The 21,191-nt window shown below is 39.3% G+C and overlaps 1 pseudogene; it reads right to left on the bottom strand.

Annotated features, from left to right (window-relative positions):
• Positions 1-597: 597 nt before the first annotated feature.
• Positions 598-20,911, bottom strand: LOC143568032 (uncharacterized; annotated as a pseudogene).
• Between the last annotated feature and the right edge of the window lie 280 nt (positions 20,912-21,191).

The following is a 21,191-nucleotide window of genomic DNA, read 5'->3' as shown; positions in this document are numbered from 1 at the left end:
TATATATATATATATATATATATAAAAGTTAGTTTGCTTAAGATAACCGGTTGACCTTTCAGATAAATTTCTTACTATTTTAACTTGAACATATTTTTATTATCCAAGAAAAATTTGAAACATAAAAATTAAAAATTAACGATTTAGTAGATTATTTTATTACCCAATAACAAAGTAAAAACATAAAGAGAAAACGTTTACGATTATGGTTTAGGTAAACGAGTATGTATGTTCCTAATACTTGGACCAGATATCATCTATTATATACTCGTCCCCTCACTCACAAAATTTTAACACTAATCTCATATACGGTCACATGTATATACTGAATATCTGTCTCATTAATTACTTGTCCCAATGTTTTAGGCTTTTCGTTTCTGTCTTTTGCGGGTCAATCAGTCGGCTTTGGATTCATTTGTCATCTCTAATGTTATAAATATAAAATAGATGCATAAAATATTTAGACATTGCACACACATTGAAACAAGGTAAATGATGACAAAACCATTTATTCTTGGGGAAGTAAACGAAACCACTAAACAAGACACCAAAATAACATGTGATGAATCTAGCTAATGTATGATTTTAGACCAGAATGGAAGATACCAACAAAAATATCCATCTCAGTAGCTAAAATTCACACTCCAATCTCCAAATCTTCGTCGCATTCTCTGCCGGCACTAATAGATATCGATCCATTATAATCGATTGATATTGTTTCGTGCTTTATGGGCTTCCCGAATCCAAAATCTAAGTCATAAAACTTCAACTTTGGTGTTCCAGCGACTCCCATTATCCTCGTTACCTCCTCATCATGAAACACATTCGCAATAGGCCCTTTATCATTCACGACTCCATCTTCATCAGTTAACATCTTGGGTAGATTCTCTCCGATCAATTTAGCAGTCGTCAAGAATCCTTCCTTTCCTTTTAAAACAGATGTTCTTTTGAAATTCAAACACGGCATGACACAGTTTCCAAAGTAAGCGGATGGGATAGGTGATTCCATTCGTGACCTACAATCAACCCTATATCCAAATAGATATAGCTCATCTTCGTATAATTCTGCTACACAGCTCCAAATGTACACACATACTACGGTAAAAGATGATACATGTGCTAACGTTGGAAGTTGAGTTGAAACCAGTTTTTTCAACCCATTGATAGTGGTTCGAGCCAGAACAAACGTGGCTCGAACCTTATTAGTTGGTCCAAAAAGTCTTCGAAGTTTGTACTCTTCGTTAAAGGTTTCAACTTTGGCATCCTTTAGAAAACTTTCATCTAGTTTCGGAAACTTGACCAATCTATCATATATCGGAAAAGTTCCATTAGCCAAAAAGAGCTCATCCGAACCACCGGATTGAGCAATCAACGTCCACGCCTTTAGGAAACAAAACCCGGTGCTAGCGTCACAATGGCTATGATGCTTTGTCATTCCGATAGAAATCCCACAATTGGGATAAAGCGTCACTTGAACCGCAAAGACTGGGATTGTAATGTAATCAGACACTTTAGCAGTGCATCCCAATATCAGTATGAGATGATAAAACTTGTCACATTCACGAGGATGATTTCCCACGAGATCATTAAAGTCAAGGTTACATTCCGCAAATGTAACCGCGACAGAATCACCTTCATCAAAACGGATTTCCGGGTTTTTATCACCACTAGGGAATATGGTGAGTTTTCCAACAAAAGGGAAAAAATGTTGTAAGGTGACAGATAATGACTGTTTAAGATTGGGCACAATGGTTTCCAGGAACTGAGTTTTAGTTATTGGAAGCTCATAAAAGAAGAGTGGGTGTATCGGATCAGTCGTAATACTTAATTAACCATTCGATGTCGAAGAAAGTTAGTGGCAGCGACTTCTGGCCTACGGTGGCCGGTGGTGGTGATACTTGTGACTGTTCAAGAAGAGTCAAGGTGATACTTCTGGCATACAGGCCTTGGGTTGTTCACGAGTTAAGCGAAGGTGAGTTTGAGCTCAAGCTTGAAGTTAAATGAGCCTAGAACTTGTAGAAGTAAGCTGCCGTTTAAAAATACTTGAAACAGTTTTACTACCTCTACCCTTTGAAGAGGCATGTGGTTTTACCTGTGCAACCACATGATCGATGTCGAAAGGTCAATTAAAAACACTTATAAAATACCTTTACTAGCTAGGGCAAGTAAGGTGTTGAATCCATAGGGAATCAGTGGAAAGTGCAAGTGAAACTCAAATTTTATTACAAAAATATTTAAAGTGGGCAGATGATGTCAAGCGGTTTAGTTAATTAGTTTGTAAACAATTATATAAAAATAACCAAACTCCATGGTTCGGGTTTCGAAGCAAGTTAAGGAATTGATAAACATCTTTGGATGGTTTCTTATAAACTATGTAAATCAAAAGACTTAACGATTGGCTGTGTTGATCGTCAGATAGTCGGTTTTACTTGTTGAAACACAAAATCCAATAATTGACACGGCTTAATGAAAATCTAATTGATAGTCGGTTTTACTTGTTGAAACACAAAATCCAATAATATGGTTAACGATAAACGGGTCAATGACGAAAGAACTTAATCCTAATTTTTGATGATCATAAATCAATTAACTGACAAAAGACTAAGCAATCAATTAATAAAAACCGTTTAAGCACAATAGCAAACACAAAAAATTAATCAACCAAATGATTAATCAATTACAAATCCAAAGTTAACATATCGATCTTCATGCTCTTGATTATGGTGTGGAAGAAAGTATTCATGGATCAATCGTGTGATTAGAGTGTGTTGTGTTGTTGTAAGATAACCTCCAAGAAGTCCCAAAACTGGTGGTTTTTGAATAATCTCGACCTTAGGGTTTAATGACTTTATATATGGAAGAAAAATTCCAAAAAAACCCTTTTCCGTCAGATTAGGCAGTAAGCTACGGCCTCTGAGCCGTAAGCTACGGGCATCGGGGTCCTAGGGTCCTTATGGCCAACTGTCAGGCCAAAACACCGTTTTCTTCATAAAATCTTCATTTCAACTCCGTTTTCCTCCCCGTTTGCGGTCATGTCTTCGTATTTTAATTCTCTATCATATCATATATCATTAATTTCATTTCCACACCATCATGAATTCTCCAAATTCGCGCCTTTAAGCTCCGTTAAGCTCCGCACACTTGTAACCACAAAGGTACTCAAAGTACTCGTGTTCACAATATTTAACTAATTAAAACACACGAAATTAGACGCTTAATGCACATACATTTACCCCACATCACCACACCTAGCCCAGCCCAACCGGACCCGTCGGTTTTTTCATTACTCATTAACGGGTCGGATTTAAATCCGGCTACAATGTACACTACTACAAACCTAGACTCTTAGAAGCGGTTTATATTATTCTTAGAAGAGGTTTTGGACCGCTTCTATGCTTCTCGCTTCTAATGGATTATTGTTATCATTTAAAGCGGTTTTTAGTTTTTACATGTGTTTGAAGCGGTTTTGTTGTTAAAACCGCTTTTAATAGTCCTTTTATATTATATAGATACCAAAATCAAGCTTATACAACTCATATATTAAATACCAAAATTATACAGCTGAGACTCTAAAAACAAATATTGATATCTAACTCAAGAACAATATTAAGCAAAGCAAACATCTGCTGCATATATATATAATGTCTCCAAAAATCATACAACATTTCCAAATTAGATCAAAAGTACTTAAGGATACAAGTTTTCAAAATTCAACATCAAAAGCATACAAATCTAATTAAAGCGGGCTTGTTCGCAAACAATCTATCAAAAAGCGGCGGCATTACTCCCATTATCGTATCATCAATTTCCTTGAGCTTAACAAATACCGATTCAAGCCAAACATAAAAACAAATAAATAAAGTTAGAATAACCAACAAAACCACACTCTTATATATAAGAGACCGACAAACAACCCAATCCAAAACTAACCCATAAACGAAAAGACGGAACAAAAAGCATGACCTTCATTTTAAGTTTCGCTCTAAAATATAGGAATCATAGGTGTCATCAAAACATGACAATCGTGAGACTTCATATCAACCAACTTACAATCTTTCATCGACACCGACCTTTTAATGTTTGCAGAATAACTAGATGGAACTTTAATGTCATGTAAACATTGACAAAAATTTTTATTTTCATCTTTCGACATAGTATAGCATGCAGGTGGTAGATAAAAACCTTTGGCCGTCTCAACATGAGCAAGCTCTTTACGTATTCCCATTTCTACCATGTCTTGACGAACACTATACCCATCTTTAGTTTTCCCTGGAAGGTTTAACAATAAGCCCAAAAGGCTGTCACATACATTTTTCTCGATATGCATAACATATAGGCAATGTCTAACTTGTAATTCCTTCCAATATGGTAAATCCCAAAATATTGACTTTTTTTTTCCAATTGCCTGCGGTGGAAATGGTTGCTTTCTCGCCGCGAGTTGTTTTCTCGCCACGAGTTGTTTACTCGCTGCGAGGTTTTCTAACTGCGAGGTCTTTTCCCAGCACTGTATTTATATTTTTAACTCGGTCAAATGCATCAAACTGTTGCCTTATTACTTCATGTTCTGAATTCCTGGCAAACTCGTTCTTCTTATCTTGATAAACGTGATCACAAGGAAGGTATCTTCGATGTCGCATGTAGACGACTTTTTTGCATTTTCTCAAATTCTTTGAACTTGTCTCATTTTTCACAAACATGACATGCAAGGTAACCTTTAGTACTGTATCCTGAAAAATTAACATATGCTGGAAAATCACTTATAGTTCAAAAAATCATAGCTCTCAAATTAAATCTCTCCTTTTTATAAGCATCATACACTTCCACAACAGTACCCCCATAGAGTTTTTAAGTCATCAATCAACGGAGACAAGTAAACATCAATGTCATTACCAGGTTGTTTCGGCACTGAATCAACAGTGACATCATTATGTATTTTCGTTTCATGCATAACCATAGTGGAAGATTGTAGATGCATAGAAGAACTAGCCACGTACTATGAATACTACTCATGGTTCCGAACGGGTTGATTCCGTCTGAAATAAGTCCAAATCGTATGTTTCTAACCTTGTTGCCAAACTCTAGATACATATTATCAATATTTTTCCATTGAGGTGAATCTGCCACATGTCTTAATTTTCCATCATCTACACGGCCATCTGAATGCCAACGCAATAATTTTGCTTCCTTTTCATTTGAAAATAATCGTTTTAGTCTCGGTATAACTAGTAAATACCACAACAATTTAGCCGGTGGTCCATTTTTCTTCACATCATTGTCAACTTCACTCGTTTCGGTTTTAAGCTTATACCTCGACACACCAGAATCAAAACACTTGTGATCATTTTTGAACTTTATTCTATACAACATACAATTATTTAGGCATGCATGTATTCTTACTTTCAATCCCATCGGACACATCATTTTTTTGCACCATATAACGAAACTGGTAACTCGTTATATTCCGGAAGCATTTCATGCACAACCTCTAATATATCCGTGAAACTTGTATCACTCAATCCATGCTTAGTCTTTACGTTAAACAATCTCAACACAACACTAAGTTTGGAAAATTTAAAACAACCGGTATATAATGGTTTTTCTGAATCATCAAAAAGATTTTTTTATTTGTCTAGTTCATCATCACCAGCATCAGTTTCTAAATTGTTAAACATGTCATTTATTGAATTGGGTTTATCGTCATTCTCTAAATTATATGACGACATGCCACGATCACCAAGTGACTCCCCGTGCATTGACCAACAAGTGTATCTAGGCTTAAAACCACGAGTCGTCAAATGAAACTCTATTTCATTGATATTATCAAATCTTTTGTAATTTTGACATTCCCTACAAGGACACCAAATCATTTCATCTCCACATTTCACTTAATTATCTTTGGCAGCCTTAAGAAAACTTTGAACGCCATTTATATATGTTTTGCTAGTAGTTGGAAGGCTGTACATCCCGTCTTTACGATCCATCTGAAAAGAAAATAACAAATAAATATATGTATATGGTGTAAATCGGTGCTAAGGCGGCTGATCCTAACCCACTATTTGAAAATTATATCTCATATGTATACATTTTAACATGTTGACTATTTAAGAAAAAATCGACAGCATTTCCCTCAACTCCCCAAGTATGCGTATAAAACGCAAACTCGAAAGATTAGGAGGAAATAACTGTTGATTTTTTTTTCTTAAGTAGTCAACTTGTAAAAATGTACGCATATCCTAAACGAGATATAATATCCAAAAAGCAGTCCCAAAAGGGGACAATCCAAAATTAATCTCTGTTAAATAAATTTTGGACCGGTATATACTCTAAAGGGTTATCCTATACGAATGCATACAATATGTATAACTGATACATATATATAAATTACATACATATGTATTGGATCATTTCAGAAGTTTTTTTACAGCGAGAAGTGCGAGAAGTGAAGGTGTAACTCCATTAATCCCTAATTTCACTCCCTTTCTTATGTGTAGGTGCGATGTGTAGGTGCATATGTATGTGTGTAGGTACGTATGTTTGTATATGTGTGCGTATGTTTGTATATGTGTATATATGTTTGTATGTGTGTAGGTACATAGGTTTGAATGTGGCTCGGTACATTTATATGTTTGTTGGTTGGTTTGAATGTGTAATTAAGACATAAATACATCCAACCTACATATATGTATGTAACATCATATGAAAGAGGGTGAAATTAGGGATTAATGAAGTTATACATTCACTTCTCGCACTTCTCACTGTAATATCACTTCTCACAAGATCCATCCCCTACATACATATGTGTATATATATATATATATATATATATATATATATATATATATATATATATATATATATATAAACCAGAATTAAAAACCAAGAATTCTAAACCGAACCAAAAAATCCCAATAAAACCACATCGAACAGCATCAAACCGCACACACACCTAATATATATGTATATATAGATACACACATATCTAATATAAACACTAAACAATTTATAAATAAAAAAATAAGATAAACAATTTAGACAAGATATATAAACACTAAAACAACTAAAAAATAAATAAAAACACTATTTTTAGACAAGATAAACAATTTATATATCAAAATAATAAGTACCAAGTCAAAATCAAAGTTTTTGGTACCTCATAAATTGCTTTGAAAGCTTTTAAGAGACTTGGTTGAGATTATAATGGAAGATTTGAATGAGAGTATAATAAGGGAAGATTTGGATGAGAGTAAAAGCTATTAATTCATTCATACACATACCCATATATATTAAAGAGCCGTTACTGTGCGTACATACATTGGAGGCGTACATACATTGGAGGTAATTTTTAAAAATCAAATTGGAAGAAGGCTTTGAAGCGGTTTATTACTAAAACCGCTTTTAATTGTCATATGAGTCCACTTAGAAGCGGTTTATATAAGCCACCGCTTCTAATAAAAAAATAGGAACGCTTCTAAAACATATGTTCTGATCTGTGCACGGTAAGTAGGTAACGGGACATATCAAAAGAATTAAAGTTTCATTTAAACATAACAAGTAAAACAAAACGGGGCGTTTAAAATTTATAAACATCGGGTTATACCAAACATCACCTCCCGTAAGCATCATAGAATTGAAGAAGTAATAGTAATGGTAATGGTTGCCAATCCTCCAGGAAAGTAGGAAATTGCGTAGTATAACAATGAGATGACCTGGCAGAATTGTAAATGTTATCAAATTGGTCCAACAAAAATGCATGCATACAATAAAGGTTATGAATTTATGATTTATTACATGTAATATAGAAAAGAATACAAAAAGAAGATAACTCTGAAGGGCCATTAAAACATAAATGGTGCCCACCATGCAATAGGAGTCTCTGAAAAAAGAAGGCTTAAGCATGCTTTAACGGGGTTGGGTAGACAGAAAACACTTTTTGTACAAAGTTATTATGTTTTAACTAAACGCTAATGAGTCAAATAAGATTAAAAAATATATGATAAAACAATTCAGGATGATTGGTGTACTAAAAATACACTTTTGGTGGTTGTCGGCCCATTATGACTAGAGGTGGAAATTTGAATGGGTTGGGTTGGATTGAGGTGATGGGTCAAGATAGGTATAGGTTAAGTTAATCCATCTTGACCCATGTAAATGTTAGAATACAAAGGGTTTTCAAAACCCCTCAAAAAATTCAAAATTTTGGCATGTCCCGAAGCTTCAGGGAATGGACCCACGATATCAACTGCCCATTTTTAGAACGGCCATGTGGATGAAACTAGTACTAGTTCATTTTGAGGACGCAAAATATTTGGTGCATGTCTTTGACAAGAATCACATTTTCTAATTTCTTGCATTGCGTCTACATGCATTCCAGAGCAGTAATATCCCGCATTCATTAGCTTGTAAATCACCATTCTTGGTCCCACATGTAATCTACATATGCCTTCATAGACTTCTCGGATCATGTAATTAGCGTCTTCCGCATCAACACATCTAAGAAGTGGACCTAAAAAAGATCAGCGATAAAGAATTCCGTATTGAAGTTGATAATTCAAAGCTTGGTGACATATTTTTGAGTCGCGGCTTTTTCATCATGGAGCATTTCTGAGGATAGGTAGTCCATAATTGGTGTCATCCAAGAAATGACTAATGTCTGAATGCTAAAACTTGTTTCTGCGGGACCGAAGGCCTGTCAAGAAAATATGAACATCTTTGGCTAAGTGATCGAAACATGTTGATGTCAATTTACTTAATGCATCCGCAGGTTTATTTTCACTTCACTTGATGTGAATTACTTTGCAAGAATCAAAATGAAGAATAAGTTCTTTGGCTTGGGATAAATATGAGGCCATTGTTTCATTTTTAGCTTCATATGCCCCATTGATTTGACCCGCGATTAACATTAAGTCTCGCGTGCTTCAAGATGTCGCACGCCAAGTTTCTTAGCAATTCGTAGTCCCGACAAAAATGCTTCATATTCTACCTCATTGTTGGTACTTTTAAAATCTAATCTGATAGCATATATGAACTCATGACCTTCTGGGTTAACTAACTGTAGACCCACAACACATCCTTCCCCGCTAGACGCACATTTTGTGAACAAGGACCATATCTGATCTTGGTATCGGAGGTTGTTGCTCATCTAAACATTCTCTTTCTTTGTTTTGTGGCACTTCTGTGACAAAATATGCAAGAATATGTCCTTTTACCGCGGGTCTTGGTTTATACTCAATGGTGAGTTTCCGCAGCTCAATGGCCCACTTTGCTAATCTGCCAGACAACTCAAGTCTGCTCAACACACATTTCAACTTATATCCTGTTAAAACGTTAATTGGTTGACCTTGAAAATATATGTGGAGACGTCAAGCCACATTGTCACACCCTCAAAATCCACTAACGGAGTTTTACCGTCAGAGGGTGTGAACTGGCAGGATCGGATTCATTAGTTATAACTAAACCAAAGAAAAACGTTTAAATGAAAGTAAATGCGGAAGCGTAAAACCTTAATTCAAAAGTTGCGTCACGCAGGACGACTTAAAACCAAATGTAACTGTTAAAATTAAGTTTGCAGAATAAAAGTGTTTTCATTAATGCATGCTCCTAAACCGCGCGCCCGCCTCGGCTACCTGAGAATAACATACTAAAAGGGGTCAACACGAGGTTGGTGAGTTCACAAGTTATATAAGACAAATCGTTTAGCGTTTGAGTTCAGCGTTTTCGTTAAGTGTTTTGCGTAACCACGTTACGGCGTTTAAAAGTTTTGCGTAACCACGTTACGGCGTTTAAGTGTGTAACCACGTTACAGCGTTTAAGTGTGTAACCACGTTACAGCGTTTAAGTGTGTAACCACGTTACAGCGTTTAAGTGTTACCAGATAATGTTATGTCAAATTATATATCGATAGGTAGCTAATCTATACAACAAGTATTACTAAGTGGTTCGAGACCGAAGCTGACTGTTTATCAAGTGCCCGTCACCAGGTCAACCCAGACCATGGTAAGTGTTAGCCAAAAATTACACCCACTCAACCTCCAGTTGAGCTTAGCGTCGGGTGGGGTTTGTCAAACCCAGTAGTACTACTCAACAGTGACTCGCTATTCCAAATATTAACCGGTTCGATGCGTGGGACTTCAAGGGTTACGTGCCGCTTAGCCTCTACAAGTGATATATATAATTTATAACAAAATCTTAAATATGTGTTTATCTCAAAAATGCGTTTATCGGAGTATGTTATCTCCCCCAAGTGAAAAACGTTTGAAAACAGTTCAAAGAGCGGGGTAAGTGAACTCACTGTTTGCGAAGAATATTCCAAATTAGATCACCGAGTGATGCGCGTCGTAGAAAACTCTCTAGCGTTCTAAAATAACAAAGAGATTTTCTAAGTATCGGAACGTTTAACGAGTCTCTAGACTCGGCACATAATACCTATGCACGTATCATGTTTCGTGTTTCGTTTGTGAACCGTGTGTGATTTAAACAAGTACAATTGTGATACGATACACGAGTGAGCAATTACTTTCGTGTCATGAATTAATAACATACTTACAAGCAATTATTCCCGTAAGGGCATTTTGGTCAACAAACAAAGACTAACTAACCATTATTCCCCATAAGGGCAATTTGGTCAATTCATGGCAATCAAACTAGCAACTATTCCCCGCAAGGGTATTTTGGTCAAAATACAACAATTATATAAAAACTATCATATTTCATGCATTCCTACACAACTCAGCAGCTAGTTTCGTTATGACAGAATTTCTACTTGAAAGATTACACTAGTTCACCGATTATAACGTCTCAATTAATTCACCAAAAATTACCACAGAAGCATACATATCTTAGGTTTCCAGAACATGTTTTATCTTATTTTTATTCCATATAGATTGCTCATAATGATCAAAACACTACAGTAAACTCATATCAGTCAGATTCATGCGCAACAGAATGTTATTTGAAATTCCCGTTAAACGAAAAATCCAATAAATGCAAGACCACTTGGGTTTGGTTCCTAACTCAGTGAGTCAACTTCCAGAAGTGGAACCAACCCAATTGGTCTCGTGGTTCATGAGATATAACATTTACAACATAACCTAACAGCAGGTCTAACAGCTCAGCTTTGCATCACGTTTTTGTAAAATCATAAAAGTATACTTCCACTTATCCAAAAATTACGAATTTATACTTCATAGAAACTAGACTCAACCTAGTTTACTGCAGTACCCACAATCTCAATCAATTTTCACGTTTACACTTCGTTACAGTCAGTTAAACATCGTATATACATTCTGTCCAGAATCTGTTCACATCAAAACTCAACAAAATAACAATCTATGAACTATTATGCATCCATATAACCCTCTAGACACTATAACTACTATCCATGCATATCAATCACACCATACATACAAGATTAGGGTTTGTGTTTTAATTCAAATCAAGAACAACAATCAATCATGTATCAATATCAATCTAGTTTATCAATCATCATGAATTCAACAACCATCATGTTAACTCATACATACTTATCAAAATCGGCTGCCTAGGGTTCTTAATTAACCCATTAAACATCAAAATTAAACAACAAGAAGGTAAAGGATGATCAATTATACCTTCCTAGCACCTAGTTCTTGGATTAAACACTTGATTAGGGTTTGTATGTGTGTATGAAAGTGACGGCAGCCTTGGAGAGGGGAGGTGAGAGCTCCGATCGGGATTTGGAAGGAATAATAATAATAGGTTAGGGTTTAGTTTAGGATATATTTATAAGCAAACAAGTTACACTCTAGTCCTTCTACTTTCAAGTGTTGTTTTTCTAGAACATTCCATCATACTTGGACAATAAGTTAACATGACCATAGTATTATCACATAGCACATAATCCTAACACATAATAATCATATAATTATTGTTTTTACGTTTGTCGTTTATTTATCAATCGTTTGCGTCAACTCGTTTGCGTTTCGGTGCAAATCCCGAAAGACTACCCATGTAGTGAGTGTTAAGCGTCATTTAAACCCTAGTTTAAATGTAATGAAGTGTGCGTTATAGATTCAACGATCTTAAAGTTTGAATTGACGGAGTTGAGTTAACGGAGTTAACCTGGAATTGACGATTGTCACATCATTCCCTTGTTAAAGAATTTTCGTCCCGAAAATTTGAGTCAAGTCGTGATGAGAGTCTGAAAGAGTAAGAAGAAAAATTTCAGTTTGTCATATCATCCCCTAGTAAAAAGAAATTTCGTCCCGAAATTTAATTCATACCTCCGGTGATGTTTGACGGTTTGCCGGGTTTCGCGGTTTTCGGTGTTTGGTTAGCCCTTCAAAAAGGTGGGGATACTTTTTCATCATTTGATCCTCGCGTTCCCACGTGAACTCCGGTCCACGTCTCGAGTTCCAACGAACTTTAACGATTGGAATTTCGCTGTGTTTGAGCGTTTTGGTTTCCCAATCCAAAACCTCAACTGGTTCCTCAATGAACCGTAACTGTTCATCGACTTGTAGTTCCTCCAAAGGGACTACTTGGGTTTCATCAGATAGGCATTTCTTCAAATTTGATACGTGGAATACATCGTGTACGCCACTGAGTTCTGTTGGTAGGTCCAGTCGGTACGCCACCGGACCAATGCGCTCAGTTATCCGGTACGGACCAACATACCGTGGGTTGAGTTTGTTTCGCTTACCAAAGCGAACTACACCTTTCCAAGGTGAGACTTTGAGTAACACCCGATCGTTCACTTTAAATTCGAGAGGTTTTCGGCGCTTGTCGGCGTAACTCTTTTGGCGATCTCGTGCTGCTGCCATGCGATTTCGGATTTGAACGATCTTTTCCGAGGTTTCGAGTACCAGTTCCGGACCAGTGATTTGGCTATCACCCACCTCTGCCCAGCAGAGTGGTGATCGACACTTCCGTCCGTACAGCGCTTCAAACGGTGCTGCCTTAATACTTGCGTGGTAGCTGTTATTATACGAAAACTCTACCAAGGGTAAGTGGGGTTCCCAACTCTTTCCGAAATCTAAGACGCATGCACGCAACATATCCTCCAGGGTCTGAATAGTCCGTTCACTTTGCCCATCCGTCTGAGGATGGTATGCTGTACTCATATCGAGACGTGTGCCCAGTGCGCTTTGCAGCGACTTCCAAAAGTGTGAGGTAAAACGAGAATCTCGATCGGAAATGATCGAGACAGGCACTCCGTGTCTAGACACCACTTCTTTCATGTATACTCGAGTCAGTCTTTCCATTTTGTCCGTTTCCTTAATCGCTAGGAAATGTGCCGATTTAGTCAACGGTCAACGATCACCCAGATGGTATCGCATCCCGTCGGTGTCTTAGGCAAACCCGTAATAAAATCCATTGAGATGTGCTCCCATTTCCACATTGGGAGTTCCGGTTGTTGCAGTAGACCAGATGGTTTCTGGTATTCAATCTTGACTCTGGCATAAGTCAAGCATTTGCTCACGTAGGTGGCAATGTCGGCTTTCATGTTCGGCCACCAGTAAAGTGCCTTTAAATCATGATACATTTTATCTGAGCCAGGGTGGATAGAATATCGGGACTTGTGAGCTTCGTCCATCACTAGAGTTCTCAACTCTCCGTATCGTGGAACCCAAATCCGGTTCTCAAAATATCGGACCCCGTCCGATCTGGTTTCAAGTTGCTTGTTCATGCCCCGCATGAGTTCCGATGGAAGATTTTCATCTTTCAAAGCTTCCAGTTGCGCATCGCGAATCTGATCGGGTAAGCTGGCATGAATCGTAAGTTGCAATGCTCTTACTCGTCTGGGTTTTTCTGTTTCTTTTCTGCTGAGGGCGTCGGCCACCACATTGGCCTTGCCAGGGTGGTACTTGATGGCACAATCATAATCTTTAAGCAGCTCGACCCAACGACGCTGTCGCATGTTCAGCTCTTTCTGATCGTAGATATGTTGGAGACTCTTGTGGTCGGTGTAAATGGTAAACTTGGTACCGTACAAGTAATGCCTCCATATCTTAAGAGCAAACACCACAGCTCCGAGTTCCAAATCATGGGTCGTGTAGTTCTTCTCGTGAACCCGTAGTTGTCTAGAGGCGTAGGCTATAACCTTCTCGAGTTGCATCAGCACACAACCGAGACCTTGTATAGATGCGTCACAGTGTACCTCAAAGTTTTCCGTTCCCTCGGGGAGGGCTAAAATAGGGGCGCTACAAAGCTTGGTTTTCAATAGTTGGAAAGCGGATTCTTGCGCGTCACCCCAGTTGTACTTAGTGCCCTTGTGAGTCAAAGCGGTGAGGGGTTGAGCAATCTTTGAAAATCCCTCGATGAAACGCCGATAGTAGCCGGCCAATCCTAGGAATTGTCGCACCTCAGTCGGAGTCTTAGGTGCTTCCCAGTTTTTGATGGCCTCTACCTTACCGGGATCGACATGGATGCCATTCTCGTTGATCACATGTCCTAAGAAGTGAACCTCGCGAAGCCAAAATTCACATTTCGAGAGTTTAGCATACAGTTGTTCCTTCTTCAGTAGTTCCAGAATTATCCTTAAATGCTCTTCGTGGTCAGTCTCGTTCTTGGAGTAGACGAGAATATCATCAATGAAAACAATCACAAACTTGTCGAGGTACGCCTTGCATACTCGATTCATGAGATCCATAAATACGGCTGGTGCGTTGGTTAGGCCAAAAGGCATAACCGAAAACTCGTAGTGACCATACCGTGTTCTGAAAGCCGTTTTTGAAATATCTTCTTCGCGCACTCTCAGCTGGTGATAACCGGATCGTAGATCGATCTTCGAGTAGTAACTCGATCCCTGAAGCTGGTCAAACAAATCATCAATTCGGGGTAAAGGATAACGGTTCTTGACCGTCACCTTGTTCAACTCCCGGTAGTCGATGCACATTCGGAAAGTCCCGTCTTTCTTTCGGACAAACAAGACAGGGGCTCCCCATGGCGATGAGCTAGGTCGGATAAAACCTTTATCCAACAAATCTTGCAACTGGGTGGACAACTCCTGAAGTTCCGCCGGTGCGAGCCGATACGGGGCTCGTGCTATGGGTGCTGCACCGGGTGTCAACTCGATCTGAAATTCGACTTGACGAATAGGAGGGAGTCCAGGTAAATCCTCCGGGAAAACTTCCGGAAAGTCTCGCACAACCGGTATGTCTTCAATTCGTTTCTCCTCCGCGGGTTTCTCAACAATCTGCGCCAAAATTGCCGGATGACCCTTTCGTAAATACTTCTGTGCCTTCATAAGGGTAATGACGCTGGTGGTCATGCCGCCTCTCTCGCCTCGGACCGAAATGATCTCGCCAGAAGGGGTGGTAATATGGACGATCTTATCATGGCATATAATCTCCGCTCGGTTCTCAGATAACCAGTCCATGCCGACAACGACATCGAAACTACTAAGCGTAAAAGGAATAAGGTCGATGTCAAAGACATGACCTGACAGTTTCAACTTACATCCCGCAAGTATATGAGTTGTTATTACAGTTTTACCGTTAGCTAATTCAACAGGAAACTCAGCGTCTAACGGGGTTGGAGTAAGGTTTAAAAGTTGGCTAAAGGCCTTTGACACAAAACTCCTATCAGCTCCAGTGTCAAACAAAACAGAAGCAAAACAATCGTTTATAGGGAACTTACCAGACACCACATGTGGATCTCTGCGGGCTTGACCCGATCCAATCACAAACGCTCTTCCTTTGCCATTTCCTCCACCGTTACTGCCACTTCCATTGCCCCCATTGTTGTCATTATGTTTTAGCTTGGGGCAATCCTTCCGGAAATGACCCTCCTGTCCACATTCAAAACATCCCTTAGTCGTCATCGGTTGTTTAGGAGCACCCTTTGCCGCAAGGTCTCCTCTACAGTCCTTCGCTAGGTGACCTATCTTTCCACATCTTTGACACTTGACACGGTCACACTGACCAACATGATAAAAGTTGCACCTGTTGCACTTTGGATACTTCCCAACATATCCGCTCGAAACCTGCCCGCTACCGTTGTTGTTGTTGTTGTGATTCTGAGTGTTGAAACTCCGAGTAAATTCGGGCTTACGGTAGTGGTGTTGCGGTGGGAGGTTTGAGGATGAAGATCTGGTGTTGTCAAATTTTCTCTTCCCGCTGTTCGGGTTGCTGTTGTTGTTACTGTTGCTGACGTGGTCATTACTCGGGTTGTCACGGGCTTTAGCAGTCGAACCCCTCGGTGGTAACGCACCCTGGGTCACAGCCTGATCCGTCAGTTTGTGAGCCAAACGGATCGCTTGTTGGATCGTGGCTGGTCTGGAAGACGTCACCATACCCTGAATCTGTGGTGCTAACCCATCAATGTACATCTCTATTCTCTTGCTCGGCGGATCCACCATCCGCGGACACATCACTGCCAACTCGTGCGAACGAGTAGTGTAGGCTTCAATCTCTGAACCCACCATTTTCAACGACCAAAACTCCGACTCTAACTTCGAAATTTCTTCCCTCGGACAGTACTCCTCTCGCATCATGTTTTTGAACTCCTCCCAGTTCATCGCGTTAGCCAGTTCCAATCCAAGGATCTGGACGTTCGAATTCCACCAAGTGAGGGCGGAATCCTCAAGTGTCCCAGCAGTGAATTTGACCCTACTGGCAGGGGGACAGTTACACATCTCAAAGGCCGACTCGGCCTTCTCAGCCCTACGCAGGAAGCCTATAGCTCCCTCAGTGCCCTTAAACGTACTGGGCTTGCAGTCAAGGTAGTTCTTGAAGGTACATGTTCCATTCGGACCTCCTGTTTGATTTTGAACGTGTGCAGCTAAAGCGGCAGCAACATGGTCATTCAGCAGGGTTTGGAGTTCAGCTGCAGTCATGCTGATGTTACCACGTCCTCGTCCAGCGTTTCTTCCGGCCATTTCCCCTCCATCTAAGTGTCATCATCACTAGATGTCGTCATCGGAGGACACCTCTGAATGTGCCTCCTCCTCAGCCGGTTCCTCCTCCGGCTCCTCTTCGGGATCTTCCTCGGGATCCTCCTCAGGCTCCTCTTCGGGATCTTCTTCAGGTTCCTCTTCAGGCTCTGCCTCGGGTTCTGCTGCGTTCTGGGCAAGTTGCATTTGTAGGATATCGCAACGTTCTAATGCTATTTCGGTTCGGGTCCTTGCTTCTTGGAGTTGCTCTTGCAAGTCTATCATCTCGGCTTGCATCTTCATCATAACCTTGGTTTGTTGCTCACTAGTCTCTTTCATTTCTTTCGTTGCCGCTGCCATGCGGGCAATCTCCTCCTGAGTCTCGGTTCCATCTTTAAACAGTCTGGCAACATTTTCTCTAGTGTAGCGCATGTAACCCACATCACGCTCCAAACAAGAAACGACAGCTGCGAGAACTCGCTCTACAGGTTCGGGTATAGGTGGTAGAGTGTTAGGGTAAGCAGGGTGGTTCGGGTGAGGCAATGGGGGAACTTGTTCACGGTAGACCATACGTCTGATCATGTTGGGGTACCACTCCCAGCTAACGTCGTTGTCATACAAGCCTCCGGATAGGCGGTACCTCTTTGGTGCAGGAGCTTCGAGTTCCGGGACTACGCGGGGGTGGCGAGGCAGTAGGTAACTGCGGTTCCTTCCCGTGAGCATGCGTCATCGAATCGGATGATGATGAGGGTGGCGTCGACATTTCTACAGGTAAGCCGTGTATATGCGCGCGTATGAGTAAAGGAGGTAAGGGAATAAGATTTCAAGACTACACAAACCTATGCAGTGCGTATCATTATAACTAATGGGTCGTCGCGGTTATAGTCTAGTATGCATGCAGTTTCTAGTTCGCTATAACCAATGGCTCTGATACCAATCTGTCACACCCTCAAAATCCACTAACGGAGTTTTACCGTCAGAGGGTGTGAACTGGCAGGATCGGATTCATTAGTTATAACTAAACCAAAGAAAAACGTTTAAATGAAAGTAAATGCGGAAGCGTAAAACCTTAATTCAAAAGTTGCGTCACGCAGGACGACTTAAAACCAAATGTAACTGTTAAAATTAAGTTTGCAGAATAAAAGTGTTTTCATTAATGCATGCTCCTAAACCGCGCGCCCGCCTCGGCTACCTGAGAATAACATACTAAAAGGGGTCAACACGAGGTTGGTGAGTTCACAAGTTATATAAGACAAATCGTTTAGCGTTTGAGTTCAGCGTTTTCGTTAAGTGTTTTGCGTAACCACGTTACGGCGTTTAAAAGTTTTGCGTAACCACGTTACGGCGTTTAAGTGTGTAACCACGTTACAGCGTTTAAGTGTGTAACCACGTTACAGCGTTTAAGTGTTACCAGATAATGTTATGTCAAATTATATATCGATAGGTAGCTAATCTATACAACAAGTATTACTAGGTGGTTCGAGACCGAAGCTGACTGTTTATCAAGTGCCCGTCACCAGGTCAACCCAGACCATGGTAAGTGTTAGCCAAAAATTACACCCACTCAACCTCCAGTTGAGCTTAGCGTCGGGTGGGGTTTGTCAAACCCAGTAGTACTACTCAACAGTGACTCGCTATTCCAAATATTAACCGGTTCGATGCGTGGGACTTCAAGGGTTACGTGCCGCTTAGCCTCTACAAGTGATATATATAATTTATAACAAAATCTTAAATATGTGTTTATCTCAAAAATGCGTTTATCGGAGTATGTTATCTCCCCCAAGTGAAAAACGTTTGAAAACAGTTCAAAGAGCGGGGTAAGTGAACTCACTGTTTGCGAAGAATATTCCAAATTAGATCACCGAGTGATGCGCGTCGTAGAAAACTCTCTAGCGTTCTAAAATAACAAAGAGATTTTCTAAGTATCGGAACGTTTAACGAGTCTCTAGACTCGGCACATAATACCTATGCACGTATCATGTTTCGTGTTTCGTTTGTGAACCGTGTGTTATTTAAACAAGTACAATTGTGATACGATACACGAGTGAGCAATTACTTTCGTGTCATGAATTAATAACATACTTACAAGCAATTATTCCCGTAAGGGCATTTTGGTCAACAAACAAAGACTAACTAACCATTATTCCCCATAAGGGCAATTTGGTCAATTCATGGCAATCAAACTAGCAACTATTCCCCGCAAGGGTATTTTGGTCAAAATACAACAATTATATAAAAACTATCATATTTCATGCATTCCTACACAACTCAGCAGCTAGTTTCGTTATGACAGAATTTCTACTTGAAAGATTACACTAGTTCACCGATTATAACGTCTCAATTAATTCACCAAAAATTACCACAGAAGCATACATATCTTAGGTTTCCAGAACATGTTTTATCTTATTTTTATTCCATATAGATTGCTCATAATGATCAAAACACTACAGTAAACTCATATCAGTCAGATTCATGCGCAACAGAATGTTATTTGAAATTCCCGTTAAACGAAAAATCCAATAAATGCAAGACCACTTGGGTTTGGTTCCTAACTCAGTGAGTCAACTTCCAGAAGTGGAACCAACCCAATTGGTCTCGTGGTTCATGAGATATAACATTTACAACATAACCTAACAGCAGGTCTAACAGCTCAGCTTTGCATCACGTTTTTGTAAACTCATAAAAGTATACTTCCACTTATCCAAAAATTACGAATTTATACTTCATAGAAACTAGACTCAACCTAGTTTACTGCAGTACCCACAATCTCAATCAATTTTCACGTTTACACTTCGTTACAGTCAGTTAAACATCGTATATACATTCTGTCCAGAATCTGTTCACATCAAAACTCAACAAAATAACAATCTATGAACTATTATGCATCCATATAACCCTCTAGACACTATAACTACTATCCATGCATATCAATCACACCATACATACAAGATTAGGGTTTGTGTTTTAATTCAAATCAAGAACAACAATCAATCATGTATCAATATCAATCTAGTTTATCAATCATCATGAATTCAACAACCATCATGTTAACTCATACATACTTATCAAAATCGGCTGCCTAGGGTTCTTAATTAACCCATTAAACATCAAAATTAAACAACAAGAAGGTAAAGGATGATCAATTATACCTTCCTAGCACCTAGTTCTTGGATTAAACACTTGATTAGGGTTTGTATGTGTGTATGAAAGTGACGGCAGCCTTGGAGAGGGGAGGTGAGAGCTCCGATCGGGATTTGGAAGGAATAATAATAATAGGTTAGGGTTTAGTTTAGGATATATTTATAAGCAAACAAGTTACACTCTAGTCCTTCTACTTTCAAGTGTTGTTTTTCTAGAACATTCCATCATACTTGGACAATAAGTTAACATGACCATAGTATTATCACATAGCACATAATCCTAACACATAATAATCATATAATTATTGTTTTTACGTTTGTCGTTTATTTATCAATCGTTTGCGTCAACTCGTTTGCGTTTCGGTGCAAATCCCGAAAGACTACCCATGTAGTGAGTGTTAAGCGTCATTTAAACCCTAGTTTAAATGTAATGAAGTGTGCGTTATAGATTCAACGATCTTAAAGTTTGAATTGACGGAGTTGAGTTAACGGAGTTAACCTGGAATTGACGATTGTCACACACATAAACCAACGCCAACACCAATTAATCTAACATGGAATAACGAGTTTCAGCATCCGCTAATGTTCGACTAACATAATAAATTGGTGTTTGGACAGTTCTCCTGTGTGAGGTGCGGGCAATGTTGGCAATTCCATTAAACACTTCTTACCTACTACAAACGCTTGCTCAGCTTCCATAGTCCACTTGTAATGTGTCTTCTTTAACCAGCTGTGGATCATTGAAACGAATGGTAATGACTTGGATGCATGGTCTGTTCAAAGCTACCAACATGTCGTTTAGTGTCGGTACTTCATTGAGGGAAGAAGGGGAAGGCATGGGGTCGATAGCCTGAACCTTATCTAAGTTAGCCTTGAAAGCTTCACTTGTAACTATAACCCCCAAAAACGTCCCTTCTTCCATGCTAAACGAGCCCTTATTGGGTTAAGCTTCATATTTATCTTTTTCAAAGTCTTGAATGTCTCTTCAATGTCCCGCAACATTTGGTCTTCCTCAATGCTCTTGATTACCAGATCATTCATATACACCTCCAACTCATGCCCAATCTATTCTTTAAATGCGTTGTCCAACTTGATACGTTGCACCCGCATTTTTTAAACCGAACGTCCTCATCTTGTAACAAAATGTTCCTTGATCGGTACGAAAAGCTGTTTTGTCTTTATCACCAGCCGCCATGCGGATC

Source organism: Bidens hawaiensis, unplaced genomic scaffold, assembly GCF_021521415.1.
Source record: "Bidens hawaiensis isolate Kalapana, Puna unplaced genomic scaffold, B.hawaiensis_p1.1 tig00023792_1, whole genome shotgun sequence".
In the NCBI taxonomy this organism is placed as follows: Eukaryota; Viridiplantae; Streptophyta; class Magnoliopsida; order Asterales; family Asteraceae; genus Bidens; species Bidens hawaiensis.
The sequence above is the reverse complement of the archived record's forward strand: the minus strand, read 5'-3'. Positions and strand labels throughout refer to the sequence as shown.